This window comes from Hoplias malabaricus, chromosome Y (genome assembly GCF_029633855.1).
Source record: "Hoplias malabaricus isolate fHopMal1 chromosome Y, fHopMal1.hap1, whole genome shotgun sequence".
NCBI lineage: Eukaryota > Metazoa > Chordata > Actinopteri > Characiformes > Erythrinidae > Hoplias > Hoplias malabaricus.
Genome location: NC_089820.1, coordinates 52143337 through 52156249, shown reverse-complemented (window position 1 = coordinate 52156249; position 12913 = coordinate 52143337). Strand labels below are relative to the sequence as shown.

The 12913-nt window shown below is 41.9% G+C and overlaps 1 protein-coding gene across 1 annotated transcript in view; it reads right to left on the bottom strand.

Annotated features, from left to right (window-relative positions):
* LOC136678741 (zinc finger protein 536-like) overlaps nucleotides 1-9244 on the bottom strand; it is a 207698-nt gene extending 198454 nt beyond the window's left edge. The window contains 3 exon segments of the mRNA XM_066656865.1: nucleotides 457-513; nucleotides 8349-8450; nucleotides 9105-9244. The gene's annotated coding sequence lies outside the window, so the exon portion shown is untranslated.
* Between the last annotated feature and the right edge of the window lie 3669 nt (nucleotides 9245-12913).

The following is a 12913-nucleotide window of genomic DNA, read 5'->3' as shown; positions in this document are numbered from 1 at the left end:
CTCACCTACTAGCTAGGTGTCCACTTTATCATGCAATACTACGAAATTAAGAGGTGGCGGGAGTAAACCTTTCCTCCAGGACATGTGAATCTTTTCAGACTGTCACTAATGCAGAATCACTGGGCAGTTCAAAATACTTGGAGGAGAGGGCTTAATAACAAGTTCTCTTACATCACGTTGAATCACTGACAGAGGGGATGAGAAAGACAAATTATACTCTCTTGGGCGACTGGCCACAGGGAGCTTTGGCACCTCCAGGGAAAATGTAGCATTAACCTTAACAGTAAAAAAAACCCAAGTGGCATTAAACTGAGGGTATGGCAGCCCTCTGAAGATGTGTGAATGTGTGTGTGTTTGAGTGTGCGTTTCGTTGTATGTGTTTCTGTGTGTGTGTGTGTGTGTGTTTGCACAACAAGAAGGGGATAGTCAAGAGATGCAACAATAACAAGGGCCTACCTGTGAGATGGAAAAGACGGTAGCAGGTTATCAGTAGAAAGTTCCCAAGCAAAGAACCTAAAAAGAAATAGATAGTGGGAGAGAGAGAGAGAGAGAGAGAAAGAGGAAGAGAGAGAATTAGAGAGCAGTTTGCCCAAGCAGGTTAAATGACAGCTAGGGTACTTCTGCAGTTTCTTTTTTCATCCCTCCTTCCTGCTCTTGCACTCTCACTCTCCTCTCCATAACATCGCTCTAATAGCCACCTGTGAACCAAACAGCCACATGATCCACTCGGAGGCTGCTGCAGAAGTATCACCCCTGTGTCTCTGGCCCTCTCCGCCTTCAAGGATAAATCATCATCGTTTAGCTAATATCCATTTTTAACCTTGCTCTCTGATTAACAGCACCCATCCACCAGCACCCCCCACCTACCATACCAATCATACCAATCCCCCATGTTGCACTGCTGCTAAATGGCTTTCCACTATTTTTATATTGCTTTTTTTTTTGCTTTCTCTTTTAAATGATAGGTCCTTCAAAGGCAGGACAAATAACATTTCATTAACCATGACTGTCACGTCGGATTGAAAGTGCCACTATCAGCATTTTAACCTTCACCTGCGCGAGTCAAGGAAAAGCGGAAAAAAAGAAAAAGACATGTGTGCTTTAATTAACCAATAAAACAAAATACCCTCCCAGCTCAAAACAAGGAGAGTATGAACTGAGGTTATGAAATACCATGTGTACGCACTCAAGGAAACATAAATTAACAAACCAAACTAAACAGTAATAGAGCTTTGCATACAACTGGACAATGACACAGGCACATAACACACATTCAGTAACACACTACAGTATGGTGGCATTAAGGGGGAAATGCACCACATTTTCTAAATATCTTCTTAATTATACAACGGAGATGTAAAAAAAGTCATTTGGAGTTGTTTGATGTTTAATGCCCCGTTCCAGAGGGACTTGCCGAGTCAGAACTGGTCTCAGTGGAAGTGATAGGAACCAGATATTTAAGGAGTTTAATGCCTCCTGTACCTACTTGGCAAAAAATATATATACAGGAATATACAGACGTAATGTTTTACAAGCATTTTGAGATATGATTTTGATACAAATCATAAATGTATTTGAATTAATCCATAACGTCCATGTCCTTTAAGTACAGAACAAGTCAAAGCTAGGCCAAAAACATATCAACTTTAACCAGTGGACACAAAAAAGGCCGGATCCAGTCGGCGCTCATCTAAAACCTGACGGCTCCCGATTAGAAATTGTCAAAATATTTGGAACAGAGGAATTCCGACAGGCGAGCTGAGCGGCTTCCCCTACAAAGGCCCATCTTCGGCGAGTAACAAGTCGAGAGAATGAGTGGAGACAGAAAACCTAAAATCCCCCAGGCTAAAGAAATCCAGCTATTGTAGTAATAACCCGCGAGACCTGGCTGGGAATGTACAGCTTTCAGAAGCACTTCTCATCCTATTTGTAGCACTGCCACTGATGTGTGTGTGTGTGTACGTGTGTGCGAGTGTGTGTCTGCACGTTAGTGTGTGCGTCTGTGTGAAAAGAGAGAGTGTGTGTGCATAACACAGGTCACTGTGCTGCTCTTTCCCTTTAAAACATCATTTTTTTTCCCTCCAACTTCTCCCAACAAATACTCGCTGGGGTTTGCCTATAATTCCAAAATGCCTTTTTTCCCTCCCTCTCCTCTATTTTTTTCCTCTTTTTTGTTCCACAAGGCAAGTTTCATTAAAGATCCAATTATGCAAATCAGGTCCTGAAGAGCCAGTTGAATATGCAATATAATAGTGTACAGTAATAGTTCAACACAATATACGGCATCAGGGGCAGATTTACGAGGCAACATAACTGCTACGCCTCCGTCCTTTGGAGAAAACCTCTTGATCATAATTAAAGGTGCAGGGGCCCTCTTTACTCTAGCCCCAGCAGCCATCTTGCATAGACCCCTCAAGGGGGGACCCCATGCCCACGCTGTGGGGGCCCACCCGCCAGGGTCATGACCCGGAAACGGCTGAAGAACAGCCATCATTAAAGTGCCACAATTATCTTGGGACTTTCTCCTAGCGTGTATCCATTTGCTGCGCTTGGCCGTCAAAAGTATCCTGCGCTATCTGAGGCCTTCTGGATATTTGCCGGTATTTTAAAAGCTCTGGTGAGAATGCAAACCAGCCTCACTGCTACATGCCCACTGCCTGGGCTCGTGACTGACAGACAGTCGCCTGGTCGCGCAAAAGCCTGCGTCTTCTGAGATGACATGGCTGTAATTTTGTGCTTCTCGCCCGCTCCACAGCAACTCATCCTGTCACCCTGCCACGCTCTGCAAATTTTTATAAACCGGCTTTTAAAAATCTGTCCTTTAAATTCAAGAGCAGTAAGAATACACACTCTCTTAAAACATGGAGATGACTAAAATGGTTCCTTGAAGCAAAGACACTTTTGGTTCCCTGAACGACCTATTACTGGAATTATTTGTAGCTTAAAAAAACTTCTTTGTAATGTCTGTAAACAAATAAAAGGCGTTTTCCTACGACTTAACCCCAAACCAAGGGTTCCTTTCCAAATCGATAACAAACCACTTTTAAGATTTCTTATAGTTATGATACTCACTGATTGGGATGGGCTTTAAACACACAAGCAATATCAAAGCTACATTAGAATTAACTTGCTACATCCAACATAGGAATAAATAAATATAAAACAATCGTTATTATTTTACTTTATATTTTATGATATAAAGATTGAGTCAAAAGGTCATATGGATCAGACCAACAGAAACAGAGTAACCCAAAAAAGGTACATTCTGGAGATAAATATCTTGGTCCACCACCAACAACATGCAGCATTTTGGAAGGAAACCCACTGTGTAAAAGAAGAGAAGTAAATGACCACAACTGACCATTAAGTGGCTGATTGAGGTGGACAACGGACTGATTGGGGTGACTAAAGGTCAAGGCCAAAACCGAGGCTGTGAAGGTCTCTCTCAAGGCTGTGTAAACCTTAGCAACTTGACTCACTATTCTGCTGAGCTGGAAGAAAGAGCAACTACATTGAGATCTTGCCTCAGGAAGCCCCTTCAGGACACGCCTCCTTACACAAACTGCCTAGATGGAAGAAAACTGCCATGGCGCTCCATTTGGTTCTGATCACTTTGACAGATCGAATTAGAAGTAAAACAAAAAACTGCTCAATGTACAATTTAATTTCAAATAATTAATTAGTTTACCCATAATAATCTCTTATATAAAGTGTATTGTGTAATGGTTTGATTGCCCTGATCTGACTGTTCTGGAAATGGATGAATAAAATACATTTTATTTAAGGGTGGGTGGAGGTGTTGAGGTTTGTTTAGATAAGAGCCACTTAAGTGTTTTTGAACTGAAAATCACTCATGGCCTTAGGGGTTCAGCTAGTGTTTAAGTTAATCCTGTAGGAACTCATCAGGTGTTTATGTTTATGTATATGTTGTCTATCTCTTTTCTCTCTCTCTCTCTCTTTCTCTCTCTCTCGCTCTCTCTCTCATTCAGAAGAAAATAAGAAAAAAACACAGGAATGGTGAGAGAAATACTGAGAAAGAGTGATTTCTGCCCAACCATTCTCCCAGAGGAGAGAATTAAGACGACAGGGAAAAACTTACTTGAATATGAAACATCTGCACACATCTGTTCAGCTCTGTCAGCTGTGCCTAAGCTAGGTTTTTCACTGTGTTGCATGCTTATTCTGCATTTCTGTATTTGGACGTATTCCTTAAAGAAGCATTACTCTATGAATTTTTGTTCATGGAAAGTGCCTCAGGGTGGGGTAAAACACACTGTATTATCTCAGGCCCCTTTCTCTCTCTCTCTCTCTCTCTCTCAGCAGACAGACAGACGCTCCTTCTGGTGGCACCCTGGCATGAGGCAGTGGAGACAAGCTCATCCGTCACCACCTCATCTGTCAGGGCACTCTTTATTCTTAGATCACACACTGACGTCTGTGATTAGCCTGCTCAAAAACTTCCACTCTTTAGACCTCTCTCTCTCTCTCTCCTCTCTCTCTCTCTCCCCCTCTCTCTCTCTCTCTCTCTCTCTCTCTCTCTCTGGCACTCATGAACACATACAGAATGCCTAACAAATCAGCACTCAACTGTAAATGACATGCACAGCATTAAATGTTCCTTTTTTCCAACTATAATTATTTGCTAAAGACAAAAGTTGACAACTGTCAGTAGTTACAAACTAACTCCCATTTGTATGTTGCGCGTGATGACATGATGAACTGTGTCTTTCGCACCACATGATGGATATTGAATGACGGGCCTTACAAGCTTAATCAATCGAGAAAGACAGGCCTAAGAGTAATGTAAGGCGCTCCAGCTCCAAATGTGCGCTGCCGAGACAATGCTAAAAGGATTTCTACTACAAGATCAGTGCAGAGCCACACCCTGACTTATAACACGCCACTGACAGAGGCACAGCATAGCTGTAACTTCAGAGGGCCTGGCATCATCATATTTAGACTGAACATGCATTGGTACTGAACACAACAACAACAACAACAACAATAATAATCACAATAGAATTTCTAAATTTGTTTTTTTTGTACATTACATACCTATTACTTAACAACATTACTCACAGTTATTAACAAGAATAATTAATGTATTTTTTTTTACCTCATTTAAAAGTCCCACTCATTTCATAGTGTTATTTTCATTACGGATAATATATCACCCCCAGTTTTCCCTAAAGTTAACTTAACCTTGCTCATCAAGGTTACTAACAAGCCTGAACACATACTTGTACCAGTGTGTGAGCATGTGTGTGTAAGTGTGTGTGTGTGTGTGAGTACGTGTTAGCCCCCCAGCACCTCGCGAGCTACCCCAAACAAATAAACACGGCTCTCGGGGCGTGTAGGGGATTCTGCCTGCCACTCGGGGAAAGGCCTTAGTAGTCTTCTACGGAGCTGGAGAGGGAAGGGAGGGAGGCCGAAGGGAGGGGTGGGGGTCCGGGGGTCTCCACAGCACATATCAATTAATACCTAATCGTCCCGGCCTCGCTGCCACCCCGTACCCCCTCCCTCTAGAGCAGCCTGGCTAGGGCCCGGGCATCTGGAAGACAATTTCCTCCAATTAAAAGGAGCGGAGAAGCATTTAAGTGTGGAATGGCTGTTTGATCACGTCTCCGAGGCTCCAGTGCTGGATTCAGTCGGCTGAACTGGAGACTGACAGGCCCGGAGAGAGAGAAAGTGGGAGAGAGAGAAAGTGAGGGGGAGAGAGAGTGAGAAAGAGAGGTGTAAGCAAGGGGCAGTCACCCCACTGCCCCCTTCAGCCATGAGCCATGGCCCTGTGCTGAGGAGGTGCGCACCTCACACGGAGTCATTGCGGGTTGCAGAAGACCTGGAGAAACACTCGCTCTCACGTCTTCCTACTGCTGCCAAGTTCCAGCTCCAGCAACACACACCACACTCTCCATCGAGCGAGCGCAAGACGCATATGTAAATGAGAGCGTACACACCAGGGAGGAGACATTTTGACAGGATTGGCTTGGTCTGTTTAGCCCCCGTCGAACCGCTATCAGTTCCATTGGCAGAGTGTATTCACAAGAGTCTTCATAACACTCCTGCCTTCACTGCATTTAAATGACTTTAGCATTTTTTGTTTTGTTTTTTCACTCCCTAAATGTAATATCTGAGCAACAAATCCACAATAGATCAAGTGAAAGATAGTGTTAATGAAAAATATTCCATCAACACAATTAGTACAATTTGCGTTACATATTTTGGGTACATTTTTTTTAATCAAGTGAAATTAATATATGTGTAGAATTTAAAAGAAAATTCATAAGCGTATCTTTTTTTCTGAAACTCATGCCGACCAAACATTTACAGTGTCAGCTGTTATTACTCTTATTATTTTTGCAATTCCTTATGATCAGAAAACATAATATTGTAACAGGCAGCAAAACACATTGTATGTCTTAAAATTAGCATAACACATTTATGCTAATTGTCCACATATTCATACACTTTTTTTTTTCTTTCTTCAAATTAAGTTACACTATAGCAGTGAATATATGCGTAACGATAAGGGAATAATTGCATTAAAAATGTCTCATCCCTGAGTTTTTGAAGTATAAGGAGTAGTGAGAATTAAAACTTACCAGCCTAAATATGAAGGCCTAAGCTCAGTTCAGACACTCTCATATCAGCACACAGCACTAGCCTTCTTCATTAATTTGCTTCTGCCTTATTGTACTCCACTGAAAACATCAGAATGCAGAGTGCAGAAGCCCTTTCAAACCGGATCTCTAATTTTAAATCATTTGTTCGGTCCTGAACACTGCACAGTCATGGGGTCACGTCGAAGGCGACCTCTCCAACAAACGTAAGGGGTGGGAAAGCATCAGGTTTATTTATTTTTATTTTTTTTTCAAAGGTTCCAAGTTGACCGCATCTCAAATCAGAAAATGAAAAGAGCTGACAAAAATGTCTACGCCCAGACACTATTACAGACATAATATCCGCCCTGCAAATACCATTAAACAATGACACACTGTACATCTGCACACCCTGCTCCTGTCTCTTCCCTTTAACAATGAATAATAATCCGAGAAAGAGGGGGGTGTGTGGGGGTAAACAAATCCAAATCCTGTACACACAACCTTTTTTTTTTTTACTTTGTGGAATATGCAGAGAGATTAATTGAAGATTAAAAAGTGTTAAAAAAAATACTACTAATAAAATAAACAATAATTAAATTAAATTCAAATGAATTGATGTTCTTTGTTTATAGATGAAGCTTGTCCTTTGGTCTCTTTTGTGATTTAGGGTCATGTTTATCCTTAAATGCGCTTCTAGGTATTTTTCTTCAACTCAGTCAGGACAGAGGGACACCTGCAGCTGAGAAGTTTGTGGACTTTTGCGGTAGTACACTGACTTTGTCTTATTTCAGAGCACTGGACAGTCCTGGGTGAGTGTGAACCGTTAGTTATGACTCTGCCTCTTCCTCGCTGTGCTTTAAATAATGTATGGCATTCTTTTAGTTAAACAAATATGAAAGCACGAATCCACGTGCGGTGTGTATTAATGTAATTACCGTGAAGCCGTAGAAATATACAGCGTAAAAAAAAAAAAACGCAAACGTGTGTAACATCACAGAGCTCTTAAGCTGAAGCCTCTCAACTCCCAACTTTTTCCAGAAACCTGGAAAATCCAGGATTTCTAAAAAATATATATTTCTGCAGCACATTTCAATAATAATAATAACAACAATATTTATTATTATTAATATTAGTGTGAATATTTTAAAAGCTCGTCGCTCATTGAACAGCATCGTTGCTCAAGAGGTCGATCAGAGCACAAAATGGCAGAATGGCAGCTTTCACCGGCTCCTCCATCACACACACTTGCACACACACACACACACACTTCCGAACACACTCCCACGCCGCGTGCAACTTCTGATCTGAAAAATCCACGCGGAATACCCCCCCTCTCCAAATCCCCCCTCGTGGAGGGAGGGGGTGAGGGCTGAACTGAGAAACTTTGAGCCAGAAGAAGCTTCGAAAGTTTGGATGCTCCGAACCTCACCTATCTCCCCCTTTCTGAACATCCCGCACGAGACAGAAAACTACATTCCGAACTCCAACTCCGAGCGCTGACCACTGGCTTTGAAGACCACTCTCTTTCTGCCTTTTTTTCTTTCTTTTGCTCTCCCCTCTTCATGTGTTCTTACTGACAACATTCTCAAAGCACCTCGCGCGAGCTCCTGAGCCTTCCCCAGCCTTCCTCTTCCTCCTCATTATCTTCGCCTTGTTATTCCATGTCAATACAGCACTTACTTCAAAGTAGCCAGGTCCTGGCCATACACACACACACACACATGCACGCGCGCGCCACTTTCTTACCTTCACGTGAAAGAAAAGCAGCAGAAACGCAGTCGTTCACGTCCACATGATTGAGCTGATCAGTTCATTTATTATTTTTTCCTTCTTCTTCGTCTTCTAACACTGAAAGAGAGGAGGAGGAGGAGAGGAGGTGAGGGAGGGGTGTAAAAATGAGAGAGAGAGAGAGAGAGAGAGAGAGAGAGAGAGAGAGAGAGAGAGAGAGAGAGAAAGTCTCTTCAAGACCTGTTACGACGGTGCGCTCCGGGACCCACCACAAAAACAAGAGCCAACAACAGTAAGGGGAGCGTGGCGAGTGCACAGTAACAACAAACGAACGCCGACCGAAGACAAGTGGAGTCTTATTTTAGTGGCACTGCTTTGCTTTTCGGTCTAAATCCAATCAGCGCAGAGTGGCATAGTGGGTTTCCCCCTCCAGCATCCCGAAGCCATCGCGAGGCTCCCCCTACGTGGAGAATCCGGCGCCTTACGTTACGTTACGTTACGCATTGTCGCCGGTTCGCGTCTCAGCGCGTGTCTTGTAGCCGCCGAGTCCCCGCTTCACCTTTAAACCCCCTTAAAAACAGTCCTATTAAACCGTGTCTGTGCTTTCCCGAGCTCCTCTACTCGCACTGTCAACGCTGCTCCTCCACACACACACTCCTCCACACACACACACACACACACACACAATCACACGCGTCGTGTGCGCTTAATAAGAGCAAAAGCGCACTGGTCTGTTTCTCCTTCAAAAGAAGTGAACGCATCGCTTTAACTTACCTTCCCACGAGTGTTATCCCGAGTGGACGAGGAGAGGTGGACCAGAAAAAACGAGGGGTCGCGAAAAAAAGAAAAGAAAAGAAAAAAGTCCGGAGGGTGAAGCCAGAGAAGCGCGAGCTGTCCCGGGCATCCGCGTCTGCTGCCTGCTTCCGAGCAGTAATGAGTGATAGAGGAAAGAGCGGCGCGCTGCACTGGAACCTGGTGGCGTGTTTTAATGGGAATAAGCTCCGTTAGGATGCCAATGGCGTGCATTACGAATACACAATGCCTTTTTTCCCCTCTCTCACTCTCGCTCTCTCTCTCTCTCTCTCTCGCTCTCTGTCTCTCTCTCTCTCCCTCTCTCTCTCTCCCTTTTTTCCTTTTCACTCTCACCGATCTGAATCAGAGACCTGACCTTTGTGATTTTTAAATCAGATGCATATACAAAACAAATAAGTCGTATCAGTATCAGGGCAAATGCTGGAGCAGGCGGCGAACAGAAGCTCGTTCTCTATTTAAGGAAGATGAGTGAGTAAATAAAAGCTGGGGGAAATAAATGCTAAAGTTTAGTGACCCTTGGAAAAATGACCTCTTTCTGTTGCATTTGCAGAAGTGTGGTACGAAGCCTTTACAAGAAATTAATTTAAAAATTGTAATATATATTTATACACAAACAAATTAAGTAATTCAAAAATATATTTAAAAACATGAAAAAGCTGCCGTAACTTTCAGGGGCTCATGTCGTATGTTTCACAGGCCTTTCCTCCCTCTGTGTTAAACTCAGCAAGTGCATTGACGCTGTGTTCTCTGTGGAGTGTGTGTTTACTTATAATATCAACTTTGAAAATCTAATCATCTTGTTTTTTAAGGGGTGCCCATACTTTTATACGCAACTGCAAACACAAACACAAAAATACAAGAAAATGACAGCGCACACAAGTTCTGAGTCTCTTTTAAAAGGAGTGAGGGCAAAATAAATAATTAAAAGCATGGGCACAGATAAAAAAAGGTGGAAGAAAAAGAGAAAAAGAGATTGCTTTTGTTGTGGGGGGGGTGCAAACTTTATCATGGAGGAAAAAAAACACACTACACTAAAGACGAAGATGAGGAGATGAGGAAGAGGATGGTCTAACAGAGCATGCCACTGGTATAGAGGTGGGTGAGGGAGGGGGAGTCCAATAATACAATCATACATTCAGTGAGTTGACAAAAGCTGCTGCTTCAATGCTCTCTTTGTTGTGGGATTATATAATGGTTGTGGTGTAATTATGGGAAAGGTTTGGTGGTAATAATAATAAGGAAAAAGTATCCAGTGCTCTCGTGGGTTGAATGGGAGTTGCGTGTGACTTTGGGATGATGATAGTGGACAGGGGAAAGGGATTGGGAGGGGGTGAGGACAGGAGGACAATGCGGAGAGTATAGTACAGTGAGGATGAGTCCGGCCAATGCAGACAGACTGATTGGTCAAAATGAGCTGCATTGCAAAATGAAGGCAGTTGGAGGTGAATAGAGGATTAAACAAAAAAGAGAATGGCCATATATAATCAGTATGATGTTTAAGGCCAGGGTCACTGAAAACACCTGACAGATGCAAATAAAGCCAAGAAGTGTTCTGGGAACCAGACCTCAACATCCCTGACTGTTTGGATGTTTTGGATCATGAGACGTACAAAGTGCCACCGACTTCTAAGAATGAAGTTTGGAGATGTGGGAAACAGTGCGTACTGAAGCCTTTACTGTGTACGTAGATGTCCACGTGTCTCAGAACAGTCAGAGTGATGTATGAAGATCTGTTAGCCTTCAAACATGTAAGTTTTTCATGACTTCACTCACCCTTGAGGCCTGTTTGTGGTCCTCTGTGTTGATGCACTTCTTTATATTTGGGTTGGTTTGAGATGAGGGTTTTTGTTCTACACTCTTAACTCCACTCAATGAAGCATTAATCGTTATTAACTGCACCATCCACCACCACCACCCCCCCACCCCAAAGCAAGGACTCTTCTCTGTTTTCCTTCCAGACAAAACACACTTCTTCTTCTTCTATTTTTTTTTAAAGATAGCACATTCATTATTCACTATGAAAATCAGATTCTCATGCTGCCCCTTGAACGGTGCGGAATCCAGTCCGCATTTTTCCAGTTTGATGCGTATGAAATTCCTTTTTGAACAAATTCCAAAATAAAAGTTTGCCTCTAAAGAAATTAGCATAGCCATGCCATCAATAATATGGCTGTGTGTATGGGGCTGATGGGCAGAGCAGTAGGGGTGAGCCTCTCCTCCATTCTCCATGCACCAGCAGCGCTCTCCACTCCTTTTGAACTTGCTAGAGCAAAGTCGAGTGATTCTTTATCGGTGACAGGCCAGACAATGCAGCCACGATGGGAAAGCACGTCAAAAAGGAAGTTACCATATGGACTTAAACATGCAAATTTCTAACTATATAGGGCAAGGTTATGCTTTATGGGCATGCTCTAAAGACCAAACACCATGTATTTTTACAGACACCTTTTTATGTTAATATTTTTATATCTGAAGCCAAAAAAACATCTTTGCTGAAGAAGCTTCATGGTTATCAGACTCCTTTGTAGTATATAAACCAACCGTATGCTGGATAATAAAGTATTAAGTTTGCATATCAATTTTCATGTCAATGTCTTCCTCCTGTAGACAGTAAAAACTATTAAATTGTATTTATTTATGTACCCTTTTATTTAGCAATTGACTTTTTTGTACATGGATGGAACATGGATGTAAACAAGCCATATTTGGATTCGTTATGCACGGCTAATACCAGCCTCATAGATTTCAAATGAAAAGATATAAAATAATGCAAACCTGTCACGTTGTCCTGTGTGTTGGGAATGCCAGCATTCGAGATTGATCATTTTGTCTCCGCAAATATCAACGTGTATCACTATCAAGCATCAAAAGGTCGTCCTGCTCCTCGAAAGAAACACCTTCAGCACACGGATCTCCTCACGGCACCTTCCAACAGGTGCAAAAAGTGGGTAACAGGAGGGGGAAACGGGATGCATTTCAGAAGCATTCATTGAGGCTTTAAACTGACTGTAAATAAACAGACAATGTAAATTTCAAACAATATTTTGGTAGATTTAAATGCTCTTTGCATTTATTTCCATTATCACAAAAATACAGTTTATTCAATATATATATATATATATATATATATATACATGGGGCTGTGCCAAGTTTGGAGACAACCCTTCATTTATAAGTTATTTATATAATTTGCTAATTTGCTGTAGCACAATTAGTTGTTACATTTTCAGGTGATATTTCTGAGGATATGGAACTAGATAATCCACTTGCAAAAGAGAATAATAATTGAAAGTAGAAAATGGGCTAATTTAAGTTGTGGGAAGCAGAAAACCAGCTTCAAAGACGCTGAAAAATATCTGAAAGTTTTCTGAAAAGCATGAACGATTTTGTTAAAGGCAACGAGTGGAAACACTAAAGAATATAAAATTAAATTTAGCTTTTGAGGCATGTTTACATGTTTTATTTGCTTTTATTCTTTATGCTGACTTGTGCAAAGTATTGTATATAGTCATTTTGTGCTTTAATGAACAGCAAAACTTTCAGAGTCTAAGGGCACTATGTACAATAAGCTCGGAGTGAAAAGAGACATTATTCTGTATGCATAATGAAACAGAAAATTACAGTGTGGACTAAATGTTTGGAAAGGCGGCATTTTTTTTCTGCAGCATCACAGAGTTATTGTTTGTGTGGCATTATGGAGCATGCTGAACTTAATTTATATCCTATTATTTTGGTAAATTCCTTTTACCCAGTTGAGTCTATATTGTAAG